At 43.5% G+C, this 27,850-nt stretch overlaps 1 protein-coding gene and 1 long non-coding RNA gene across 2 annotated transcripts in view; one reads left to right on the forward strand and one right to left on the reverse strand.

Moving 5' to 3' along the window:
* Positions 1–27,850, reverse strand: part of LRRK1 (leucine rich repeat kinase 1) — a 325,566-nt gene that overhangs the window by 235,176 nt on the left and 62,540 nt on the right. The window lies entirely within an intron of this gene.
* LOC149443584 (uncharacterized) lies at positions 12,757–27,798 on the forward strand. The gene is made up of 2 exons (XR_016306651.1): positions 12,757–13,082; positions 27,611–27,798. It is a non-coding gene; the product is annotated as an uncharacterized LOC149443584 (long non-coding RNA).

Genomic DNA, 27,850 nt, shown 5'->3' on the forward strand with positions numbered 1-27,850 from the left:
ATATGTAAAGCGCTGCGTAAATTGATGGCGCTGTATAAGTACCTGAAATAAATAAATAAATACTGCTTCTGCAGATCTGATTCACTGGATGTTTTATGAGAGTTTGGTGGGGTTTTTTTCTTTCTCCTTTACCTTCTTCTTTCTCTGCTTTGTTCGTTTTCTTTTCATTTATTTGTTTAAAATATTGGACCTACTAATTGTCATAGATATTACGCTTATGTGCGATTTTGGCAAAGGTATTTGTCTGCCTATGTTATTATAAAGTTTATTACTTCTTCCTTGTCCGATTGAGATATATCTGCGGACTTACTGTTTATTCTATGTCATCAGAAAAAGATTTATTATAAAAAATAAATCTAATTTAGTCATAAATTTAGGACAAAATGTATTCTGCTCCATGTCTTTGCTACAAAAAATCCCAATACGTGTAAATGAATTGGTTTACAAGAAAGTGATAGATAGATAGATAGATAGATAGATAGATAGATATGGATGGAAAGACAGACAGACAGATATGGAAAGACAGACAGATAGATATTGATGGATGGAAAGACAGACAGACAGATAGATATGGATGGATAGAAAGAAAGACAGACAGACAGACAGATAGATATGGATGGATGGAAAGACAGACAGATAGATAGATATGGATGGATGGAAAGGCAGACAGATAGATAGATATGGATGGATGGAAAGGCAGACAGACAGACATATAGATATGGATGGATGGAAAGACAGACAGATAGATAGATAGATATGGATGGATGGAAAGGCAGACAGACAGATAGATATGGATGGATGGAAATGCAGACAGACAGATAGATATGGATGGATGGAAAGAAAGACAGACAGATAGATATGGATGGAAAGACAGGCAGACAGATAGATATGTAAAATGAAATAAAAAACAAGAAGCGCACCAGCCTTGCGCATTACCTCAGCGACCAAAATTTATTACTTGTAAAAAACATACTCACAAACAGCGAATAAAATCAGGCATGTAAGTCCTCTCAGGGACTTGAAGATAACATGAGTCCCATCAGGGGAATAGGTGTTCAGTACAGCTGACGCGTTTCGAAGGGAGTCCCTTCTTCCTCAGAGCTAACTGAACCATACGTGCACCCTCCTATATATACCCATATCTCTGGACTAAAAATAAGCCCTCCCTACCCGGGTTGGGCAGTCTCAGGATAGTAGGAGGGGCCAAAATCTCATAAACTAACCATCAATATTTACAATGCCATTAGAGAGAGATATAACATATAAATTATAAAATGAATAAAATACATAAAATACATAGAGAACATAAAAAACCTATATAAAATATATATCTTAAAAATATATATATATAAAAAAAAAAAAAAAAAAAAAAAAAAAAAAACCATATATTGCATACGCCACTTGGTGTGCATCTAATCCCTCAATTTGACTATGACACCAGAGGAGATAATGATCTTCCACAGTTATGAAACATTGTCATGTTCCGTGTTGCATTAGTGCACAATGTGTCCCATGGATACTTCATCCAGAGGACTTGTCATAACGCTGGATGGAAATATAGCGATCAATGTGACAATAATCATAAGTTCTTAATACAGATTGTTAATCACCGGATATTTTGATGGTTAAGTGTCCATAGTGTCACAACCCCATGTATATATATATGTCCAACCATATAGTCAAATCCACCCACACTCAGACCTTCAACCCAGAGCTGTGTGTTTTTTGTATTTTCTACTACCAGGCAGCTGCATGCGTTTCATGATCAGATAATGAAGAGGATTAGATCAGAGCTCTTAGATCCACATGTATATACATTTACACACTCACAGACGTATACATCCACACTCCCACCTTCAATCCTGATGCTGTGTATTTTTTATATATATAACTAAATATCACCAGGCAGCTGCATGCGTTTCCCGATCCATTGATGAAGGGGATTTGTAGTCAGCTGCATAGGGAGGACATGAACTTCCCTCATTGCTTGCTGGTTTACCCTGTGGAACGCACGCTACTGCTCCATGCTCCTAACTGCGCATGCGTGAACCTAACCTGCGCATGTGCAGAAGGAAAAAAAAAAAAAAAAAAAAAAAAAAAAAACCAGGGGGGCAGATGTATCCTTATAGTATGAAGCAGTGAGTGGAACAATTATTATTACTATCAGGGCTAATACTAAATAACCATATTCCTTACACTCAGAACATTTCTGTTGATAACAGTATATGTAATGCTGAATATAGAGAATATATATATAAATTATGTATACATATATATATATATATACATACTTCAAATACATTCAATACACTAGATACATCAAATGTATTTGAATCGCAACCTAAAATTGGGGTGGAACAGTAGAGGTCACTAATTGTATTCGTACTTTCTGGTGACTAAATAAGAGTATGAATCTCCAGGTCATCATTTAAACCTCTAGGGGACAAGGTACCCAATGTGAAGATCCAAAAACTTTCTCTTCTACAGAGTTCTTGGTATCTCCTCCCACTATCTAAGTCCTTTGTGATTGCTTCTATTCCAAAGACTTTCAGTCCATCGTAGTTGCTCTGATGTGTTTCTTTGAAATGACGAGGGACTGAATATTTATCTTTTGCCAATTTTATATTACTTTTGTGCTCGCTAATACGTGTCCTAAGACACCGTGAGGTGCGGCCTACATACAGTAGGCCACAGGGGCAGATTAAGCCATAAATGACAAAAGAAGTCCCACAGTTAATAAACTGTTTAATGGAAAATCTCCTGCCGTCTGTGCTCAAAAAATCTTTTTTCCGATGCCATATGACTCCACATGTGCCACAATTGGGAACGCTACATCTGTAGCTGCCCTTTTGGTCAAATAGCACTGACCATGGACCTGGGTTAGAAGTCTGCTGGTAGTTCCTTTTACGTACTCTGCTAGGCGCTATTATGCTCCTGAGATCCCTAGGTTTCCTGAAAATTAATGTGGGTTTATCAGGAAGTACCTTCCCTAGAGTAGGGTCGTTTTTTAAAATGTTCCAGTTTTTCGACAGAGTGTGTTTGATATCCCAGGCTTTGTTACTATATCTAGTACAGAAACGTACTACGTTTGTATTGCAAATGTCAGTCGTGGTCTCAGAATGGACACCAGCTTCCACGACAGTACAATCTATGGAATTACTATCATAAAGGGCTAAATATTTATTACATGCTGTTTGAATAAGCTGTGCATCATACCCTTTCTCCTCAAATTTCTTTTGAAGGATCAGACTTTGTTCCAAGTAGTCTTTTTTCATAGTGCACGTACGTTGTAGCCTGCAGAACTGTCCGAAGGGAACATTACGAATCCATTGCGGATGATGATTGCTCTTGGCGTGTAGATATGAATTCCCCGCTGTGGGTTTGAAATATGTTTTTGAGCATATCTGACCGTTTATATCATGTCTTAATTCAAGGTCTAGGAAGACCAGATTATCATCATCAATAACATGAGTGAACGTGATGTCATACGGATTGTTACTGCAATGTTTAAGGAACCCCTCCAGCTGGGAATCTGTACCGTTCCAGATGATGATAATATCATCAATATACCTTCCATATAGGATAAGGTTTGCACTATAGGGGTTATTCGTCCAGATATAGTTCTTTTCCCAGTACCCCATAAATATATTGGCATAGCTAGGAGCAAATTTTGCGCCCATGGCAGTGCCCTGTGTCTGGCGATAGTGATTATCCAGAAAGGAAAAGTTATTATGCTCTAGGGCAAATTCAATGCAATTATATAGAAATTGCATTTGTGTATAGTGAAGTGATGAATTTGTGGCTAGAAAATGCTGAATGGCTCGAAGACCATGCTCGTGTTTAATGGACGTATATAGAGATACCACATCCAAAGAAAGCCATCTATAACCCTCCTCCCACTTGTACCCTGCCAGTATATCCAGTATGTGACTGGAGTCTCTGACATAGGATGAAAGATTTACCACTATATCTTTTAGGAAGTAATCGATATAGCTGCCTAGATTGCTTGTCAGGCTACCTATCCCAGAGACAATGGGTCTCCCAGGGGGATTGTCCTTGTTCTTGTGTACTTTTGGAATGTGATAGAAGAATGGAGTAGTAGGGTGTTTAACAAAAAGAAAGAGAAATTCTTCTTTGGTAAGGATTTCTTCTTTTAGTGCTGTTTCTAAGAATAATTTAATTTTAGATTGGTATTGGACTGTGGGATCATTGGGTAGAATTTCATAGGTTTGGCAGTCATTGAGGAGTCTCAGGGCCTCCGAAATATAGGTGTCACGATCTTGAATGACTAGACCTCCTCCCTTGTCTGCTTGCCTAATCACTATATCCTTATTCTCTTTGAGGATCTTAAGTGAGGTTCTTAGTGTTATTAGTGAGGTTAGTTTATGAGATTTTGGCCCCTCCTACTATCCTGAGACTGCCCAACCCGGGTAGGGAGGGCTTATTTTTAGTCCAGAGATATGGGTATATATAGGAGGGTGCACGTATGGTTCAGTTAGCTCTGAGGAAGAAGGGACTCCCTTCGAAACGCGTCAGCTGTACTGAACACCTATTCCCCTGATGGGACTCATGTTATCTTCAAGTCCCTGAGAGGACTTACATGCCTGATTTTATTCGCTGTTTGTGAGTATGTTTTTTACAAGTAATAAATTTTGGTCGCTGAGGTAATGCGCAAGGCTGGTGCGCTTCTTGTTTTTTATTTCATTTTACAGTGCTGATTGGGCTTCCCCAGCCTTGGTTTGGAGCTGCACAGCCCTTTATGCAGTGGTGTTCGTTCTCCCCAGGCCTGGTTCCATCTTGTGCCACCTGTCTGAGTCTTGGAGCGCAGGAGAATTCTTTTTCGTTTTTCCATGGTGTGTTTGTTGGGGCTCCTGCAGCCTGGACTCAGCCTCTGAATACCTTTGACCTGTTTTTCTCCTGGTTCAGCATTTTCAACTGTTACAGGACACACTAGACTGCAAAGACTGTAAAGACTCCTCTTTGTCATATTTTGCTCTATCATGGTTTTATCGATTGAAGAAAGGGAAGTCAGGAGAACTTCCCTAGCGAAAGGTTTTGCATGTAGCATTAATGCATTTGAACATCAGCCAAAAGGTTGTAATAATGAAGCAATTGGTGTAAATACTAAGTCGGACATAGCTATGAGGGAAGATAAAATGGTATCACTTTTCTATAATTTGAAACATGCCTTAGAGAGAGAAATTGTCCAATGGTGGGACATACTATTGTTGCAAAAATATCTAGAAACCTATAGGACCCCTAGAGGTCTTAGAATCACTAAACTATGTAGCTTCCTAGATGAAGATCTAGATAGTAGTTGGAAGGATGAACTCCGCAAATGCAATAGAATTTGGATGAATCTCATAATCCAACAAAGAGAAAGGAATTTATTAAATATTAAATCAGAAATTGCCGGTTTACAAGAAGAACTGGCTGCGTACATCGACATTCCTACATTTAATGAATGGGATATCAAGGTTAATGATCAGATTATGTATTTTGAAACCAATACCATCAGCAGTAAATCAGATAAATTTGAAAGGGATAGATTGGACTACTCACATGGGCGTGAGTTCAATTGGAAACAGAAGGTTTCCAGTGCACCTGCTTCACAGTCTAATAGCCAGTGGAACAATACACATCCATCTAGACCTGAAACCATAAATAACCCAACAGGGCATAATTCACAAGGGCCCCATAAATCAAAAAATGGGTATAAAAGTTCAAAACCTACCTATAATCAGTCTAAGACTCATCAGTATAATTCCTACACACTGAACAATAATCAGAATGCCAGTAATAAAGGGAATTATTCCACCAGGCAGCCGTATAAGACCACACATTATAAAGCCCATTCATCACATGTCAATCATTCCAATGGCCTAGCAACAACATCTACTAGGAACCATACGGGCACTCAGTATAAAGGGACACTAACCCATGAAAATACAACAAGAGAACCACTATCTCCTTACAATTATAGAACAGCTCAGAACTGTCCTAGTTTTCACCAAGATTATAACCATGTATCTGGTCATCCTAATTATATGGGCCCTAAGGGACCATTGGATGCGGATGGGCATGGCAATGCACACTCAGATCAAAATCAATTCCATTTTTTAAGGGAAGCGGCTGCGAACCATTCATTGTTCGCAGCCCCAGCAGATCAAACATTACCATCAATCCCCCCAAGGAAAAAGAGAGAAAGCGGACGAGACGAGGGAAGAGAGGGGGAAAGAGACACCAAAAGAGGAAGGAGATGAATAGCAAAGTTCCCCTCTCTACTATTAAAATCTATAATCTATCAAAATCGACTTTTTCCGACTCAGAACTTGAACTCCTGAAAAAGGGTCTTAATTTTGCACCTTCAAATCCACCTAACCTGTTTGAACTGTTTGTGGATTTAAACAAGTTCATTCGGAATTTGACAGTAAAGAGATTTTTTCTCCTCAAAAATGACAATACTACTGACAGCACCAACGGTGCAAGTCTTCCATTGAACTCTCCTGTCTTAGACGTTTCACTTGAAAAGCCTATTTTAAACATTCTTGAAGACCTCTACACGGAAGATGGTTTTATGGATAGTGATTTAGAACATCTTTCTCTCACAGAATTGGCGACTGTCTCTCAGGGAGAAATTATACATACGGGGTTTAAACCCAAGTCCTTGTTCTATCCGCATTGGGTCAAAGGTCATTTTGTACCTACTTTCTATGAGACAGTACTTGCGGATTTTAGGAAAATCTGTAATAGAAATGCATCCCCACAGAGACACTATCTACAACAAGATCCACTAAGAACCTCACTTAAGATCCTCAAAGAGAATAAGGATATAGTGATTAGGCAAGCAGACAAGGGAGGAGGTCTAGTCATTCAAGATCGTGACACCTATATTTCGGACGCCATGAGACTCCTCAATGACTGCCAAACCTATGAAATTCTACCCAATGATCCCACAGTCCAATACCAATCTAAAATTAAATTATTCTTAGAAACAGCACTAAAAGAAGAAATCCTTACCAAAGAAGAATTTCTCTTTCTTTTTGTTAAACACCCTACTACTCCATTCTTCTATCACATTCCAAAAGTACACAAGAACAAGGACAATCCCCCTGGGAGACCCATTGTCTCTGGGATAGGTAGCCTGACAAGCAATCTAGGCAGCTATATCGATTACTTCCTAAAAGATATAGTGGTAAATCTTTCATCCTATGTCAGAGACTCCAGTCACATACTGGATATACTGGCAGGGTACAAGTGGGAGGAGGGTTATAGATGGCTTTCTTTGGATGTGGTATCTCTATATACGTCCATTAAACACGAGCATGGTCTTCGAGCCATTCAGCATTTTCTAGCCACAAATTCATCACTTCACTATACACAAATGCAATTTCTATATAATTGCATTGAATTTGCCCTAGAGCATAATAACTTTTCCTTTCTGGATAATCACTATCGCCAGACACAGGGCACTGCCATGGGCGCAAAATTTGCTCCTAGCTATGCCAATATATTTATGGGGTACTGGGAAAAGAACTATATCTGGACGAATAACCCCTATAGTGCAAACCTTATCCTATATGGAAGGTATATTGATGATATTATCATCATCTGGAACGGTACAGATTCCCAGCTGGAGGGGTTCCTTAAACATTGCAGTAACAATCCGTATGACATCACGTTCACTCATGTTATTGATGATGATAATCTGGTCTTCCTAGACCTTGAATTAAGACATGATATAAACGGTCAGATATGCTCAAAAACATATTTCAAACCCACAGCGGGGAATTCATATCTACACGCCAAGAACAATCATCATCCGCAATGGATTCGTAATGTTCCCTTCGGACAGTTCTGCAGGCTACAACGTACGTGCACTATGAAAAAAGACTACTTGGAACAAAGTCTGATCCTTCAAAAGAAATTTGAGGAGAAAGGGTATGATGCACAGCTTATTCAAACAGCATGTAATAAATATTTAGCCCTTTATGATAGTAATTCCATAGATTGTACTGTCGTGGAAGCTGGTGTCCATTCTGAGACCACGACTGACATTTGCAATACAAACGTAGTACGTTTCTGTACTAGATATAGTAACAAAGCCTGGGATATCAAACACACTCTGTCGAAAAACTGGAACATTTTAAAAAACGACCCTACTCTAGGGAAGGTACTTCCTGATAAACCCACATTAATTTTCAGGAAACCTAGGGATCTCAGGAGCATAATAGCGCCTAGCAGAGTACGTAAAAGGAACTACCAGCAGACTTCTAACCCAGGTCCATGGTCAGTGCTATTTGACCAAAAGGGCAGCTACAGATGTAGCGTTCCCAATTGTGGCACATGTGGAGTCATATGGCATCGGAAAAAAGATTTTTTGAGCACAGACGGCAGGAGATTTTCCATTAAACAGTTTATTAACTGTGGGACTTCTTTTGTCATTTATGGCTTAATCTGCCCCTGTGGCCTACTGTATGTAGGCCGCACCTCACGGTGTCTTAGGACACGTATTAGCGAGCACAAAAGTAATATAAAATTGGCAAAAGATAAATATTCAGTCCCTCGTCATTTCAAAGAAACACATCAGAGCAACTACGATGGACTGAAAGTCTTTGGAATAGAAGCAATCACAAAGGACTTAGATAGTGGGAGGAGATACCAAGAACTCTGTAGAAGAGAAAGTTTTTGGATCTTCACATTGGGTACCTTGTCCCCTAGAGGTTTAAATGATGACCTGGAGATTCATACTCTTATTTAGTCACCAGAAAGTACGAATACAATTAGTGACCTCTACTGTTCCACCCCAATTTTAGGTTGCGATTCAAATACATTTGATGTATCTAGTGTATTGAATGTATTTGAAGTATGTATATATATATATATATGTATACATAATTTATATATATATTCTCTATATTCAGCATTACATATACTGTTATCAACAGAAATGTTCTGAGTGTAAGGAATATGGTTATTTAGTATTAGCCCTGATAGTAATAATAATTGTTCCACTCACTGCTTCATACTATAAGGATACATCTGCCCCCCTGGTTTTTTTTTTTTTTTTTTTTTTTTTTTTTTTCCTTCTGCACATGCGCAGGTTAGGTTCACGCATGCGCAGTTAGGAGCATGGAGCAGTAGCGTGCGTTCCACAGGGTAAACCAGCAAGCAATGAGGGAAGTTCATGTCCTCCCTATGCAGCTGACTACAAATCCCCTTCATCAATGGATCGGGAAACGCATGCAGCTGCCTGGTGATATTTAGTTATATATATAAAAAATACACAGCATCAGGATTGAAGGTGGGAGTGTGGATGTATACGTCTGTGAGTGTGTAAATGTATATACATGTGGATCTAAGAGCTCTGATCTAATCCTCTTCATTATCTGATCATGAAACGCATGCAGCTGCCTGGTAGTAGAAAATACAAAAAACACACAGCTCTGGGTTGAAGGTCTGAGTGTGGGTGGATTTGACTATATGGTTGGACATATATATATACATGGGGTTGTGACACTATGGACACTTAACCATCAAAATATCCGGTGATTAACAATCTGTATTAAGAACTTATGATTATTGTCACATTGATCGCTATATTTCCATCCAGCGTTATGACAAGTCCTCTGGATGAAGTATCCATGGGACACATTGTGCACTAATGCAACACGGAACATGACAATGTTTCATAACTGTGGAAGATCATTATCTCCTCTGGTGTCATAGTCAAATTGAGGGATTAGATGCACACCAAGTGGCGTATGCAATATATGGTTTTTTTTTTTTTTTTTTTTTTTTTTTTTTTATATATATATATTTTTAAGATATATATTTTATATAGGTTTTTTATGTTCTCTATGTATTTTATGTATTTTATTCATTTTATAATTTATATGTTATATCTCTCTCTAATGGCATTGTAAATATTGATGGTTAGTTTATGAGATTTTGGCCCCTCCTACTATCCTGAGACTGCCCAACCCGGGTAGGGAGGGCTTATTTTTAGTCCAGAGATATGGGTATATATAGGAGGGTGCACGTATGGTTCAGTTAGCTCTGAGGAAGAAGGGACTCCCTTCGAAACGCGTCAGCTGTACTGAACACCTATTCCCCTGATGGGACTCATGTTATCTTCAAGTCCCTGAGAGGACTTACATGCCTGATTTTATTCGCTGTTTGTGAGTATGTTTTTTACAAGTAATAAATTTTGGTCGCTGAGGTAATGCGCAAGGCTGGTGCGCTTCTTGTTTTTTATTTCATTTTACAGTGCTGATTGGGCTTCCCCAGCCTTGGTTTGGAGCTGCACAGCCCTTTATGCAGTGGTGTTCGTTCTCCCCAGGCCTGGTTCCATCTTGTGCCACCTGTCTGAGTCTTGGAGCGCAGGAGAATTCTTTTTCGTTTTTCCAGACAGATAGATATGGATGGATGGAAAGACAGACAGACAGATAGATATGGATGGAAAGACAGACAGACAGACATATAGATATGGATGGAAAGACAGACAGACAGACATATAGATATGGATGGATGGAAAGGCAGACAGACAGATAGATATGGATGGATGGAAAGGCAGACAGACAGACATATAGATATGGATGGATGGAAAGACAGACAGATAGATAGATATGGATGGATGGAAAGGCAGACAGACAGATAGATATGGATGGATGGAAAGAAAGACAGACAGATAGATATGGATGGATGGAAAGAAAGACAGACAGATACTGTAGATATGGATGGAAAGACAGACAGACAGATACTGTAGATATGGATGGAAAGACAGACAGACAGACAGATAGATATGGATGGATGGAAAGACAGATAGATATGGATGGATGGAAAGACAGACAGATAGATAGATATGGATGGATGGAAAGACAGACAGATAGATAGATATGGATGGATGGAAAGACAGACAGATATGGATGGATGGAAAGACAGACAGACAGACAGATAGATAGATAGACAGATAGCTCCCTTCTTAGTTCCTCATTTTCACCCCTTCCCGCATTCACCATTCTGAGTCACCCAAATACTGTATTTTTAAAGGGTTAGTCCACCTTTACACGCAAATAAATAAATAAAATGATATATAAATAAATTCTTATGCAGGTAAGGGGTGCCTGCAGATAAAAACAAACTGTGAACCTTTGAGCAAAGTTAAATGATGCCCTTCCTATAGGTGTAACCCCTGAAGCCTTACCAAAAACTCCCAGAGATGGCATCATCCTGTCCTGTCTTGTTGTTCGGACATTACTAAGGCACTACAGCCGATACAAATGTCCTCGCATGCTCTCTCCTATGTCGCAGTACTCTGAGCTCAGCGAGGCTGCGATGGAGGAGATAGTGAAGTACAAGGAGTTGTGAGAGCTCTCTCCTGTGATGAGTGAGCAGTAACAGTAAGGCGTGTCTTATCAACGTTCTAGCAACAAGGCAAGACAAGATTCAATGTGTATGCTGCTGCTCCAGGTAGGTTCGCCGCACAGTCCTTTTCACCTCCTGTGTATTCAGGTGCTCATCCAGCCTTGTAGATCAAATGCAATGAGATCCAAAGGGGTTTCACATTTGCATTCACTTTAATGGTAACCACTGAATGCTGTATACAGCAACAGTAGACACTGTGGGCGCAAGGAAACACACTCAACGAGTTTCTGGCTACTAGCGCTTATTCAGGACTACGCACCGACTGTGTTTACTTGCTCCCATGGTATCTACTGTTGATGTGTATGGCGCTTTAAAGATTACCAATAAAGTGTATGCAGTTTTCAAATGTGAAACCCCTTTGGATCTTATTACATTAGTTCCACAAGGCAAAGTGGTGACAGTTGTGCAGCCCAGATGCATGTAAATGGTCTACACCTATACCAGGGGTAGGCAACCTGCGTCTCTCTAGCTGTTGTGGAACTACATTTCCCAAAGATTACAAAACTGACAGTTACAGCTATGACTTGCAGAGGCATGATGGAACTTGTAGTCCTGCGGCTCTCAGGTTTCCTACCCCTGACCTATACCAAGGGCATTAATTTAATCAGAGCAGCACAGTTTGTTTTTATCTACAGGCACAATTTACCTGCATAGGCAGTTTTTTGGTAGAGATGAAATCTAACCGCCTTACAGCAACCATTTCCTTCTCTAAAATGCATGTTGCCCTCCTGTAGAAGGCCTATTTCTGCTTCTGTGTGAAGCAGGGGCAGACTGACAACTCATGGGGCCCCCGGGCAATAGGGGATCATGGGGCCCCTGTGTCCTTGCCCAAACTCAAAAAAGCCTATGAAAAAAGGTACCAGGAGCATCTCATGGGGCCCCCTACTGACCCCGGGCCCTCGGGCAGTGCCCGAGTTTCTAAATGGTCAGTCCGCCCCTGGTGTGAAGTCAATTACCCCCTACCCCTCACTGATAACCAACCTCTCCCAGGACTCAAACCTCTACCCCTCCCACCTTGACACGCCAACCCTAATGGCACTTCTCCAGGGCAAGCTGCCACCATTCTCTGCAGCTGAATGAGAGAAGGCTGGGAGCTTTATCAGGTTGTAACAGATGGGTGTAGTCAAGTGTTAGTAGTAGAGCAAGACGGCTGCTGCCAGCTGGGAAAAAGAGAACCTCAAAAGTCACGGTGATTAACTTCTTTGTGCCGGCGTCTCCCAGCCCTTTAAGAGGTTTCAGTAGCCAGGAGGTGGGGTTTGGGGTCATGTGACCGCCATGATTGGCTGTCACAGCAGTTGCATAATTGGAAAGCTACTTGCGTTCGGGAGCTTTCCAGTAGCCGCTGGTCACTGTGCCGGGGGCACGCAGGGAACGCACTCCTGGCACAGCTGTGTTTACATTTTGGTACGCATACATGTGACCTCCGACAGGCTGCATGTATGCGTACGCTTTAATGCATTAAGGTAAAAAACCTTCTGGGTGCAGCTCTCACCTCAGCAACCCACCCCCCCTTTATACTTACCTGAGCCCCAATCTCGATCCAGTGATGGGTACGAGACAAGAGCCGGGTCTCTCTCTTCTTCTTGGCTCAGACACAGCAGCGGAAGCCATTGGCAGCAGGGCTGAGGATCGGAGCTGCTCATTGCACAGAGAAGGTAAGTGCAACTTGGTTTTTTTTTTGTAATTATTTTCTTTAGAATTACTTTAACCCCTTGGCGCCGGCGCCTACCGGCCCTTTAAGGGTTTCAGAAGCCGGGCGGCGGGGCGGGGTTTTAGGGTCCTGTGACTGCCATGATTCGTTGTCACGGCGGTCACATGATCGGAAAAGGTCCCGATTGCAAGGGGAGATAGAGACCTTTCCGCGAGTCAACAGATGCCCCGGTGTTTCCTGCCGGCCAAGGCTGAATCGCGGCCAGGATCAAGGCCGCGATGGGACGCCTCCGCTCCATCCCCGGGGCAGGGGAAGCTGCCACCACCCCTACCGGTCCTGCCGACACCCAGGAGGGGTCCTGAGCCGCGACGAACCGGGACACCACTGCCCAGCCCAGCCCAGCCGCCATCACACTGCTAGCCACCAGGTACACTAACAGGGGCACCTACTACCCACCAGGGATCGCAAGCCCACCACCCCGCCAGGGATCGCAAGCAAATCATCCCGCCAGGGATCGCAAGCAAATCATCCCGTCAGGGATCGCAAGCCCACCATCCCGCCAGGGACCGCAAACCCACCATCCCGCCAGGGACTGCAAGTCCACCATCCCGCCAGGGACCGCAAGCCCCCCATCCCGCCAGGGATCGCAAGCCCACCATCCCGCCAGGGATCGCAAACCCACCATCCCGCCAGGGATCGTCAGCCACCATCCCACCAAGTCCAGACGCTGTGCCCTGCATTATCTCCAGACACTGTACCCTGCATCATCATCTCCAGACGCCGTGCCCTGCATCATCCCCAGACGCCGTGCGCTGCACCATCCCCAGACGCCGTGCCCTGCACCATCCCCAGACGCCGTGCCCTGCACCATCCCCAGACGCCGTGCCCTGCACCATCCCCAGCCGCCGTGCCCTGCACCATCCCCAGCCGCCGTGCCCTACAGCATCCCCAGCCGCCGTGCCCAGCAGCACCTCCTGACGCCGGCCTACAGCACCCATCAGACCACCGGGACCACAGCACCTCCAGACGCCAACCTACAGCACCCAACTGACTGCCGTGTCTAGCCAGCTGAAGCACCTCCTGACGCCGGCCTACAGCACCCATGAGACCACCGGGACCACAGCTCCTCCAGACGCTGGCCTACAGCACCCAACTGACTGCCGTGTCTAGCCAGCTGAAGACCTAGCTGCCCACCACTCTCCCTCTCCTCCCACAGATGAACTCCTCCGCCACTGCGCAACTGACTCTCTGTACCTCTATGCCCCAATGTGATACCTCACACCTCCATGTATCGACCAGCACTCTGTCCACCCTCCTGACATGCCACCTGCACTCCTTCTCCTTGTACTCTTCTCCTACCTTCACAAAATCTCCTCCTTTTATCCCTCTACTCCCTCAAAACAACTATACATCGGACCCTCACTACTACCATCTCCCCACTTCAGCTCTCACCACCTCCTCCTGATACTCCACTCTCCCACCGACCTACGCACCTCCATTAACAGACCCACACGATCCCACGCCACCTTTCTCACCCTCCTTCTCCTCCTTACCACCGGGGACATCTCCCCAAACCCCGAACCCTCACCACCCCACTCACCCACTAGGCACCCTCCTACTCCCACTAACTGCCGCAACCCCCTCAATCTTATACCTGTCTCCCTCCTCCCCGCATCCACCCCCCCACTCTCGGTTGCACTCCTGAATGCCAGATCGGTTTGCAACAAGCTCACGGCCATCCATGACCTCTTTATCTCCCTCTCCCTCAACCTCCTAGGGTTACCGAAACCTGGATCCAGGCCACCGACTCCACCTCCCCTGCAGCACTCTCCTATGGAGGTCTCGTCTGGTCCCACTCACCCAGACCGAGCGGTCGTAGAGGTCAAGGAGTCGGCATGCTCCTGTCACCGCTGAGCACCTTCCAGGTCCTCCCAAACCCCCCTCTCTCTATCCTTCTCCTCCTTCGAGGCCCACTGCATCTGACTCTTCTCCCCCACCCCTCTGAGGATTGCAGTGATCTATAGGCCCCCTGGTTCCATATCCTGCTTCCTTGATGACTTTGCCGCCTGGCTACCCTTCTTCCTCTCCTCTGAGCTACCCACCATCATCCTTGGAGACTTCAATATCCCCATCAATGTCAACAACCCGGCCACCCCCCAACTCATCCGCTTAACCTCCTCCTTTGAGCTCACACAGTGCACACAGTCCTCCACCCACACTGACGGGAACACCCTAGACCTAGTCTTCTCCCATTGCTGCACCCCCTGCAACCTCTCAAACACCCCCCCCCTCTCTGACCACAACATCATTACGTTCTCCATCTCCCAGTCCTCTAACACCTCCCCCACCACACGTCAATCACCAGCCGCAACCTCCGCAACCTGGACCCTGCCCCTCTCCACTCTGCAGCTGATCGTCTCTACGACAGCATCCTTCCACTGTCATGCCCTGACCTGGCCACTACTGCGTATAACAACCTGCTATCAGCTGCCTTAGACTCGTTGGCACCCCCAACCACACGCAGCACCAGACCCTGACCACTCCAACCCTGGCAGAATGACCACACAAAAAATCTTAAACAACGCAGTCGTGCGCTGGAGCGCCTATGGCGCAAAACTAGATCCCCCCAAGCTTTCTCCCTCTACAAATCCGCCTTCCTCACCTACACCTCCTCCCTCCATGCAGCCAAACAAGCCTACTTCGTAACCCTCATTAACACCCTCTCCTCCAATCCCCACCGGCTCTTCTCCACTTTCAACTCCCTACTCTCCCCCCCCCCCACCCCCACCCAGTACCTCACGCACCGCCCACGAGATTGCCGAACACTTCCAGTATAAAATCGATCCATAAGGACATCACCAATGCTCAACCAACCTCCTCACCTGGCCTCCCCCCCACCATAGCCCCATCAACTCTCCCCTCCTCTGACCTCGCTACCGCCCTTCCACCCACCACACCGAACATCCCGCACAGCTTCACCTCCCCTACACTCCACTCCTCAGCCTTGCTACCACTGAGGAGGTCACTAAGGTCTTCTCAAAAGTCCATCTCACCACTTGCCCCCTTGACCCTGTCTCCTCGCAACTCCTCCGTTCACCCTCCTTCTCCATCCTGTGCTCCCTCACCCACATCTTCAATCTCTCCCTCTCTACTGGCACATTCCCCTCCCCCCCAAAGCTCGCCCACATCACCCCCATTCTCAAAAAACCCTCCCTGGACCCCACTGACCTGAACAACCTCAGACCCATCTCACTGCTGCCATTCACTTCCAAGCTCCTTGAGCACTTAGTTTACAATCGCCTAAGTGCCCACCTCACCGACAACAACCTCCTCGATCCCTACAATCCGGCTTCCGCCCCAACATTCCACCGAAACCGCCCTACTCAAAATCACTAAAGACCTACTAACCGCCAAAGCTAATGGACACTACTCTGTCCTCTTACTCCTCGACCTCTCCACGGCTTTGACACAGTTGACCACCCCTTCCTCCTTAACAAATTACACTCCCTTGGCATCAGAGACTCCGCCCTCTCCTGGCTCTCCTCCTATCTATTCCAACGCTCCTTCAGCGTTACCTATAACGCTGCCACCTCCCCCTCTCTGTTGGGGTCCTCCAAGGCTCTGTCCTCGGGCCCCTTCTCTTCTCTATCTACACCTCCTCCCTCGGCAAACTGATACACTCCCACGGCTTCAACTATCACCTCTACGCCGATGACACACACATTTACCTCTCCACCCCTTCATTCTCCGCCCATATCATCCACCTACTGAACGACATATCGGACTGGATGTCGCTCCACTTCCTCAAACTGAACCTTTCCAAAACCGAGCTCCTAATTTCCCCCCCCGCCTGCACCCCCCCTCCCCACCCTCTCCATCACGACCAACAACGCTACCATCAGTCCCACCACGCAAGCCAAGGTCCTAGGTGTCATCCTAGACTCTAACCTGTCCTTCCAACCCCATGCCCAATCGCTGACTACCGCATGCAGGTTCCACCTCTGCAACATCTCCAAAATACGTCCGTTCCTAACCCCAGACACTACTAAACAACTCGTTCACTCCCTTATTATCTCACGCCTGGACTACTGCAACTCCCTTCTCACCGGCGTTACGGTGCTGCGATACTTTGACAATTGTGCGGTCATGCAACGCTGCACCCAAATGACATTTACATACTTTTTTTTACCCACAAATAGAGCTTTCTTTCAGTGGTATTTGATCGCCACTGGGTTTTCTATTTTTTGCGCTATAAACAAAAAAAGACCGACAATTTTGAAAAAAGAAAACCCCCTATATTTTTGACCTTTTGCTATTAAACATGTCCAGTAAAAAAAATTAAAAAAAATCTAATTTCACCATAAATTTAGGCCAAAATGTATTCTGCTCCATGTCTTTGCTACAAAAAAATCCCAATATGTGTAAATTAATTGGTTTACGTGAAAACATTTTATTAAAAATAGCAATGAATAAATAAATTAAAAAGAAATAAAAATCATCATAAATAAATAAAATACATAAATAATATGTAATAATAAATAAATAAATCCTAACCTTAACCTTATATGTAGCCAATATATATATATAAATATACAGAAAACAATAGTACAGCAAAGAGATAACAGAGACGTTTAGAGGGATAAAGTACTTGCTGTCAGCCTTGGCTTAAGCAGATCAGATTTCAGAGCCAAAAGGATGCCTGATCTCCCAAAGTTAGTTCTGATGTTAAAAGGGAGAATCTTCAACTTCACTTAACTCAGCTTAGCTCAGCTTTTTCTAGGAACTGAGCAGGGTGTCTCCTTAAAGCAGAGAACCAATCGCCTCATTTGGGGAGGGGTGTTGGGGCGGAGACCCAAGCTAGAACCAAAAATTCTCCCAGTTAATGTCATGGTTCATAACTTATTCTTGGTGCATTTAGTAGCCTGGCCACTAGTAGAGTAATATACAGACGTATCTGCTGAACGGTTAGATATGAAATATGACATACCTGCTTGGATGGTTAAGGAGATATAATTTTTTGCTCTCCTGTATATGCCATCTAGGGGATGTAATATATCAGATGACTTGTAATAAAGTGAGCCGTCCGAATATGTGCTCCATGTTTATGTAATTATGTCCTATTTGAAGATATAAAATTATATGGAAAAGTGAGTTTTTAAATGTAAGTCTGTTTTTACGACTACCTGGAATGTCTTTGAAGCTCCGTGAGGGCTTGGTTTATGGTTTTATGATCCCTTCTCCAGCATGAGTCTCGCAGACATAGGGTCACCAGCAAGTTGGGGTTTATAGTCCTGGAGCTCTCCCGCTGAGCTTGCTGCCTGTGACCTCTTTCATCATCCAGACCACATGTCACTCAACAGAGAGGGAGGGGGGATATCGGAGGAATATGATTTGGGAGAGAGAGATACAAGATGGAGGGGTTTGGAGCAAAATGGATGACCGAGTCCATCTCTGTGTGCATGATTGCTATAATATGTCCAAAAATTGGGACTCAAATCAAGGAAAAACGCATAAACATGTAAGTGAATATTTCTGCAAGACCAAATGTGCATAAAAAATACCTAAAAATAAATTTAATGAATCCTAGATACTAAATAGTGTTTCCATACAAAAGTATATAAATAAGATATATATCAAATAAACAAAAAATATATGCAATACTGGGAAAACGTCCGTGTGACTTTAACAATGAACATGCAACAACGCATGACACAAAACAACAAATATATTTGAAAAAAAGTCCAAAATGGTGCTAACAACACCACACAGGCCAGAAAAAGACACTCATGCCTGTGGATGGTGAATGTGGGTAACCACAAACGGGAATCCGTAAGTAGCTGAATTAGCCGCTCACCTCATTGCTTCGACCCGCAGGGGTCAAAACACTTTTGGGATCACAAAACTGGATCCTCCATGTTTATGATTCCTCTAATCAATGGTTACATAGTTAGTCTGGCTGAAAAAAAGACAAAAGTCCTACCAGTTCAACCATTAAAAAAATGTCGCCCCTCAGCGCCAAAACTCAGCCACCGAGAGGCCACATATTTGTGTGCGCTCAGTGCCAAGGAGTTAGTCACTTTAAGCCGGTTTGTAATCATTGGTTACATAGTTAATCTGGCTGAAAAAAAGACAAAAAGTCCATCCAGTTCAACCATTAAAAAAAAAAATTATAATCCTACACCCACAGTTGATCCAGAAGAAGGCAAAAAAAACCAGCACAGCACAATCCAATTTGCTCCTGCAGGTAGCAAAAATTCCTTCCTGATCCCCCGAGAGGCAATCGGATCATGAAAGGGGTGCAACGCAGGTGCTGTACCAATTTGGACGTGAAGCTTTTTGTCATTTTTTTCCACTTTATTGATAAAAACACTTAAACGCTGCACAGTGTAGGCACTTTAAACTGCTTTTTATTTGAATAATTTATATATGGATTGATTTTGCATGATCAATGTACTTTCACTGAATGATTCATTTGACTGATTATTGATGGTTGATTTGCAGCTGTATGATTTATTTGCATAATATGAATGAGTAGGAATTTTATTTACATAGTTAGTCTGGCTGAAAAAAGACAAAAGTCCATCCAGTTACACCATAGAAAAAAATAAAGTTATAATCCTACACCCACAGTTGATGTGATCAATTGGCGCACTAAAAAACAAATAATAACCTCAATGCTCAATTAACCACTTGAGCTACAGAAAATTTTACCCCCTTTATGACCTGACCATTTTTAGCTACTTAGCACTGCGCTATTTTAACGGGTAATTGTGCGGTCATGCAATGCTGTACCCAAATGAGATTTATATAATTTTTTCGCACAAATAGACCTTTCTTTTGACGGTAATTGATTACCACTGGGTTTTTAATTTTTGAATGAAAAAAAGACATTTAAAAAAAATAAATAAAATTCTACTTCCTGCTAAAAAACATATCCAATAAAATTTTGACCAAAATGTATTCTGCTACATAAAAAAAAAAAAAAAAAAAAAAAAAGAACTCTCAATAAGTGTATATTGATTGGTGTGCGTTATAGCGTCTACAAACTATGGTATAGATACTGGCATTTTTTTATACTACTAACGGCGGTGAACGGCGACTTATAATGGGACTGTGATAGTGTGGTGGGCAATCTGACACTAACTGACGCTAGGGAGAAACTGACATCACCTAATACTATACACTGTACTAATGACACTGGCTGGGAAGGGGTTAATATCTAGAGCGATCAAAGGGTTAAATGTGTGCATAACTATGTGTAATGTATGTATTATTATTTATTTATTTATTACAGGTACTTATATAGCGCCGTCCATTTACACAGCGCTTTACATATATAAAATTTCATTAGATGCAACTTGTAAATTTATTATTATTATTTATTTCAGGTACTTATATAGCGCTGTCAATTTATGCTGCGCTTTACATATATATTGTACATTCACATCAGTCCCTAACCCTCAAGGGGCGTACAGTCTAAGGTCCCTAACTTACATACTCATACTAGGGACAATTTAGACAGGATCCAATTAACCTACCAGCATGTCTTTTGGAGTGTTGGAGGAAACCGGAATACCCGGAGGAAACCACGCAGGCACAGGGAGAACATGCAAACTCCAGCCAGGTGGTGCCGTGGTTGGGATTCAAACCAACGACCCTAGTACTGCCAGGCGGAAGTGCTAATCATTTAGCCACTGTGCTGCCCCACACACACATTTAGCCACTGAGCTGCTTTACTAGTAGATCTCTGTTTCTCATCCCTGCTTCACAGGGATGAGAAACAGAGGGATTGTTCCCTCTGTACAGAGCCCTGTGTTGATTGTCAACACAGGGCTCTGGGCTGTTATTGGACACAGTCGATCAGCAGGTCCCGGCCATGAATCATTGTGTGACAGATCCCTGTGTGTTGACGGGGGGGGGGGGGGGGTGCGTATATGCGTGTATGCGTGCCCTAAACCCAGAAGCGGGCACTTACATACCAGTGCGTCTCCTTGCCTGCACAGGCCGCCCATCCACAGTACACTGGGGGCGGGCAGCCCACAAGCGGTTACAGCAATATGTACTACTATGGTTTGGGCATTCATAAATAGATGCATTTTCCCTCCATTTCGTATTTTAATTCCCTATTGATATTATAAAACTTTTATATCTCTAGAATAAATAATACAAGTGTATTCCTTCTCTTTGCCAGACAGAGGATTTATTGGGGATTATAAATCTGTCAGAATACCTCTGTGGGATTGAAGAGATACTGCTGCAGATGGGAAGGTCAGACTTGCGGTTTTGTTGCCTGACAGACAGATCAATATTCGGAGTCTAGAATGTTACTGCAGGGAAGAGTGGAAGATGTCCCCTAATAACCCACACTTTCCCTTTATACACAATGGGGTTGATTTACTAAAGGCAAATAGACTGTGCACTCTGAAAGCGCACTTGCTCCAGAGTTTAGTAAATGATTGGGTATTCTTTGCAAAGTGAAGCGTCACCTCATTTACTAAGCTCTGGAGCAACTGTACTTGCAGATCGCACAGCCTCAGGGGCGTCCCTAGGGTTGGTGACACCTGGTGCGAAAACACTTGGTGACACCCCCTCCGACGATCCCCGCAGAATGGATCGGATCTGCGGATTGAGCATAATAGATCGGAGTCTGATCCATTATGCTCAATCCGCAGATCCGATCCATCCTGCGGGGATCGTCGGCTTTCTTTACAACTTACCTTTTCGTAGAACGGTCCGGTGTCACCCCGTATAGGTTGCATGTCAACCATCCCCGCAGGATGGTTCATATCTGCAGATTGAGCATAATTTACTAAGCTCTGGAGCAACTGCACTTGCAGATCGCACAGCCTCAGGGGCGTCCCTAGGGTTGGTGTCACCCGGTGCGGTAACACTTGGTGACACCCCCTCCGACGATCCCCGCAGAATGGATCGGATCTGCGGATTGAGCACAGTGGATCAGACTCCGATCCATTATGCTCCCCAATCCGCAAATCCCATCCATCCTGCGGGGATTGTCGGCTTCCTTTACAACTTACCTTTTCGTGGAGCGGGTCCGGTGTCACCCCATATAGGTTGCATGTCGACGATCCCCACAGGATGGTTTGTATCTACGGATTGAGTATAATTTACTAAGCTCTGGAGCAACTGCACTTGCAGATCGCACAGCCTCAGGGGCGTCCCTAGGGTTGGCATCACCCGGTGCGGTAACACTTGGTGACACCCCCTCCGACGATCCCCGCAGAATGGATCAGATCTGCGGATTGAGCATAATGGATCAGACTCTGATCCATTACGCTCCCCAATCCGCAGATCCCATCCATCCTCCGGGGATCGTCGGCTTTCTTTACAACTTACCTTTTCTTGGAGTGGGTCCGGTGTCACCCCATATAGGTTGCATGTCGACGATCCCCGCAGGATGGTTCGGATCTGCGGATTGAGCATAATGGATCAGAGTCTGATCCATTATGCTCCCCAATCTGCAGATCCCATCAATCCTGCGAGGATCATTGGTTTTTTTTACAACTTACCTTTTCGTGGAGCGGGTCCAGTGTCACCCCGTGCAGTAGGTCTCACCCGGTGCGGCGCGCACCCACCGCACCTGCTTCAGGACGCCACTACACAGCCTATTTGCTTTTAGCAAGTTAAACCCTGCGAGTTCTAGCAGGATGGGTCAACAAGGACAAAAGCCCTCCAATGTACACAGTATGACAAATAACACGGCTTTCCACTGTCACAGCGTTACCATCATTTTAAAAAGAAGGGGCTTGGTTCATATTTTAGGGCAGTGGATGGAGTGATGTAAGTCGCGTTTTACGCCTTAGTAGCCAACTCCACATTCAGGACTGAACCGCTTCCGCGTCGCCCTATAGCAGAAATACTGCTACAGGGCAGCACGGGTGTGCAAAATCACACACACATATATAAAAATATATACACACACACAGTATCTCACAGAAGGGAGTCCACCCCTCACATCTTTGTAAATATTTGATTCTATCTTTTCATGTGACAACACTGAAGAAATGACATTTTGCTACAATGAGACGTAGTCAGTGTACAGCTTGTATAACATGTACATTTGCTGTCCCCTCAAAATAATTAAACACATCAGAGAGTTCTTTGCCATGAGGTGCCATGTTGAACTTCCAGTGACCAGTATGAGTGACAGCGATAACACTAAATTTAACACACCTGCTCCCCATTCACACCTGAGACCTTGTAACACTAAAGAGTCACATGACACCGGGGAGGGAAAATGGCTAATTGGGCCCAATTTGGACCTTGTCACTTAGGGGTGGACTCACTTTTGTTGCCAGCGGTTAAGACATGAATGGCGTTGTGTTGAGTTATTTTGAGGGGACAGCAAATTTCCATGTTATACAAGCTGTACACTGACTACGTCACATTGTAGCAAAGTGTCATTTCTTCAGTGTTGTCACATGAAAAGATAGAATCAAATAATTACAAAAATGTGAGTGGTGGACTCATTACTGGGAGATACGGTGTGTGATTTTGCAGGTCCAGGTAGGAGGCGCGAGCGTGCCCTACCCGCACCACCATTCGCGGCCTCGGCTGTCAATCACTGGGTCCCGGCCAATGATTCCCCGCCGGCACCCGGTGATCGCCGAGTATCACCGACGGGGGAGAGACTGGTGTATAAACAACACAGATCTTTCCCCTGGCAGCTCCTACACACTGCTTTGTATGGCTCTGCATAGCAGTGTACTTACAGTGGAAAACACACACAGCCCACGTTATAAAATAGAACACAGTTAACCCTTTGATTGACCCACGTTAACCCTTTCCTGCCCAGTGCCATTACAATAGTGTCAGTGCTTTTATTAGTAATAGTGTCAGAACGGCCGCCACAGTCCTGCTTTAAGTCGCTGATTGCTGCCATTACTAGTAGAAAAAAAAATAATAATTAAAAAAAACAATACAGTATATATACCGCCATTTGTAAAACGCTATAACTTTCACATAAACCAATTAATTTACACGTATTGGGATTTTTTTTTTTTTAGCAAAGACATGGAGCAGAATACATTTTGGCCTAAATTTACAATGAAATTTTATAACTGGACATGTTTTATAGCAAAAAGTCAAAAGTGATTTGTTTTTTTCAAAATTGTAAGTCTTTCTTTTTTGTTTATAGCACAAAAAAAAAAAAATGCACAGGCGATCAAATACCACCGAAAAAAGCTCTATTAGTGTGGAAAAAAAGACCGTAAATGTAATTTGGGTGCAGCGTTGCATGACCGTGCAATTGTCAGTTAAAGTAACGCAGTGCCATAAAGCAAAAAATGGCCAGGTCAGGAAGGGGGGGGGGGGGGAGAAATCCTCTGGAAGGCAAGGGGTTAATAGCACAGATACTGCACTTTATCCAACTTGAATACAGGGATAATGCCTTCGTTTTTCTAGTAAGCAAGCTAGTGATATGTAAAAATCAGTAGTTGTTGTCTAAAAAGGTAACATTCTGGCCTGGTTCACACCAATGCGTTTTTTGGGTGCTTTTTAAAGAAACGCACTACAGTCCATTTAACATGGTTTCCTATGGGACACGTTCACATGTATGCTTTTTTTCATTTTTGGAAAGGATCAGGGAGTTTTTTCAACGCAAAGCGGTGCATTTTTGGCCCAACAGACTTTAGCCCTGGTTCACACCGAATGCAACTTTGAAATTGCGCTACTTCACTTGAAGTAGCGTGATTTCAAAGCTGCAGATCGGTGCAATTTGTACCTCTGAGTTCACTGCGGCTTGCAACTTCATTTAACAGAAGTCAATGCAAGTCGCAATGAAATCATATAAAAAAGTAGTGCGTGAAATATTTTTGAAATCGCACTATTTCAAATCAAACTGGTTAAGACAGTGCCATAAAAATACATTAGATGCGACTTTAGGTACGATTTGTAAATTTATCACCATTTCTTTTTTTTATTACAGGTACTTATATAGTGCCGTCAATTCATGCAGCGCTTTACATATACAGTTGCAAGAAAAAGTATGTGAACCTCTTGGGATTACGTGGAGTTTTGCATGAATTGGGCATAAAATGTGCTCTGAATGTCATCTAAGTAACAACAATAGAAGAACACAGTTTGCTGAACATAATACTACACAAACATTAGATGTTGCCATGGTTTAATTGCACATAACATGTAAACATTCACAGTGCAGGGAGGAAAAAGTATGTGAGGTCCTAGCTTAATGACTTCTCCCAGAGCTAATTGGAGTCAGGAGTGAGCCAACCTTGACTCTAATCAGTGTGATGATATTGGATGTGTTGCTGACAGCTGTCCTGCCCTTAAAAAACACACACCTGTTTTGGGTTTACTGGTTTCAAGAAGCACTGTCTGATGTGAACCATGCCTCGCAGAAAAGAGCTCTCAGATGACCTACGATCAAGAATTGTTGACTTGCATGAAGCTGGAAAGGGTTACAAAAGTATCTGCAAAAGCCTTGATGTTCATGTGTCCACGGTAAGACAGACTGTCTACAAATGGAGAAAGTTTAGCACTGTTGCTACTCTCCCTAGGCGTGGTCGTCCTGTAAAAATGACTGCAAGAGCACAGCGCAGAATGCTGCATGAGGTAAAGAAGAATCCCAGAGTGTCAGCTAAAGACCTACAGAAATCTCTGGCACATGCTAACATTTTTGTTGACACATCTACAATAAGGAAAACATTAAACAAGAATGGAGTACATGGGAGGATACCACGGAGGAAGCCATTGCTGTCCAAAAAGAATATTGCAGCACGTTTGAAGTTTGCAAAAGAGCACCTGGATGTTCCACAGCACTACGGGCAAAATATACTGTGGACAGATGAAACCAAAAAAAAAAAAGCATACAAAAAAAGCATTAAAAAAATTGTGTCAAAAATGCATGTGCAAAAACACAAAACGCACAGCAAAACGCAAACTGCATAGGCGTGAACCAGTTCTCCATGTGGGTTTAGGCTGCATTCACACTTGTGCGACTCCAAAGTCGTGCAATTTCCATTGCAACTTTTCATTGCAACTTTGGATGGGTGCGATTTGGATGCGACTTTGGCTTTGACTGTTGCATTGATAATAGGTTCCCTAGCGGTCTGATTATGTCCATATTTCTGTGCTCAAAGCGGGACATTTTTTTGCATGGAAATATGTATATTTTTATTGTAGGCTGTAATTCTTAGGAATAACTCACTGAAATCTGTCCGAACAAGAGTCTAGTAAACATCCCGGGTATGATAATATTTGAAACACGAAGAAATCATAAATTATAATTTAATAAATAATCATAAAAAATAATAATATAATAATAAATTTAATTCAATAATATAATCAAACCAAAAACACTGAAATGTGAAATAGAGCGCCAAGTTCGCACATTGCTGAGCAAAGTCGCAGAATCGTTTTCAGTGTCTGATGAGGAATTTCCCCCACCAATCATTATCACTCAATTCTGCAAGTGGTTCTGATTTACTATCGCTGTTCTCTAGCCGGTCTAAAACCGCTTTTGACCTAAAGGGATGCTTTTTGGACGCCATGGATGTTTCTCAGTTTCCAGGCAGAAAGAACAGTAAAAATGCAGGCAGGGCGCCGGACAAAGCACTCGGGACAAAATGTATGTGAAATGGTTTGATACAGGAATGTTATACTATGTGATTTTAGTGTATTTAGTGAATGTCACTTTTTCACATTTTTAAATTTCCCGCCAGTTCTGTCCCCCGTACGTCCCGACGCTTTCAGGGAACGGAACCCGGAAGACAGATGCCGGCATCGGCCGGAGGACATTACAGGGGACACTGCAGGGGGGACATCGCGGGAGTGCAGGACAAGGTAAGAGAAGAGATCCCGGAGCAACGCTGCAGTGTATTCCCGAGTGTAGCTCGGGGTTACCGCTTGTGCTGCTGAAACTTTACCCCGAGCTACACTGAGGAATACCGCCAGGGGGGTTAAGATGTGACTTTCATGCGACTTCTGGGAGTTTACATTGCAGTCAGACACTCATGTCACATGAAAGTCACATCAAAGTAGTGAAGGAACCTTTTTAAAATTGCTACGACTTTAAGTTGCATAGATTTGAATGGCTTCCGTTGAAATGCATGGGCTGCGCCTTGTCATGTGACTTTATGGGGGAAGATTTACTAAAGCTGGTGCCCCCAGAATCAGCTTCTACCTTCAGCTTGTTCAGTTAAGCTTTGGCAATAAAACCTGAAAACTGATTGGTTCCTGTGCAGAGCTGCAACAGATTTTGCACCCTCCAGTTTTAGTAAATAAGCCCGCAAGTGTCCAAAGTCACATGACAAGCTGCACAAGTGTGAATGGAGCCTTAAGGATCCAAGAAAAATATCAACTGTAGGCACAAACATGATGTGGGCCCCCTAAAATGACTTCTGAGGATATCTAAAAATGATGACCCGTATGTGGAGGAGGTGATAATATAACGTGTTGTGCCCTAAGCACGCAAGTTTTAACAGTGACCTGTGCTTATAAGATAACTCAAGGCATTTTTTTCTTTTTTTTTTTTCTTTTTTTTTTTAATTTTAGATAGAGTGGAGAGGAATTGGAACACCATTATCATCGAAAGTGAAAAAAGTCTCAAATTTTGAGTGGTCACCAGAACAGGAATAGAGTGGAAATCTTCCATTGGGGACTTTGGTAGCTAAAAAAAGATATCCCTCGTTGGAGGAATTTACTGTCATTTCCTGTTGTGAAGTAAAGGAAAATTGCCCCAATCAGACACGCTTATTACAGTGATCTTCACTAGATTCTGGATCCCGTGCCAAA

Source organism: Staurois parvus, unplaced genomic scaffold (genome assembly GCF_062004578.1).
Source record: "Staurois parvus isolate SC_StPar_1 unplaced genomic scaffold, SC_StPar_1.0 ptg000845l, whole genome shotgun sequence".
In the NCBI taxonomy this organism is placed as follows: domain Eukaryota; kingdom Metazoa; phylum Chordata; class Amphibia; order Anura; family Ranidae; genus Staurois; species Staurois parvus.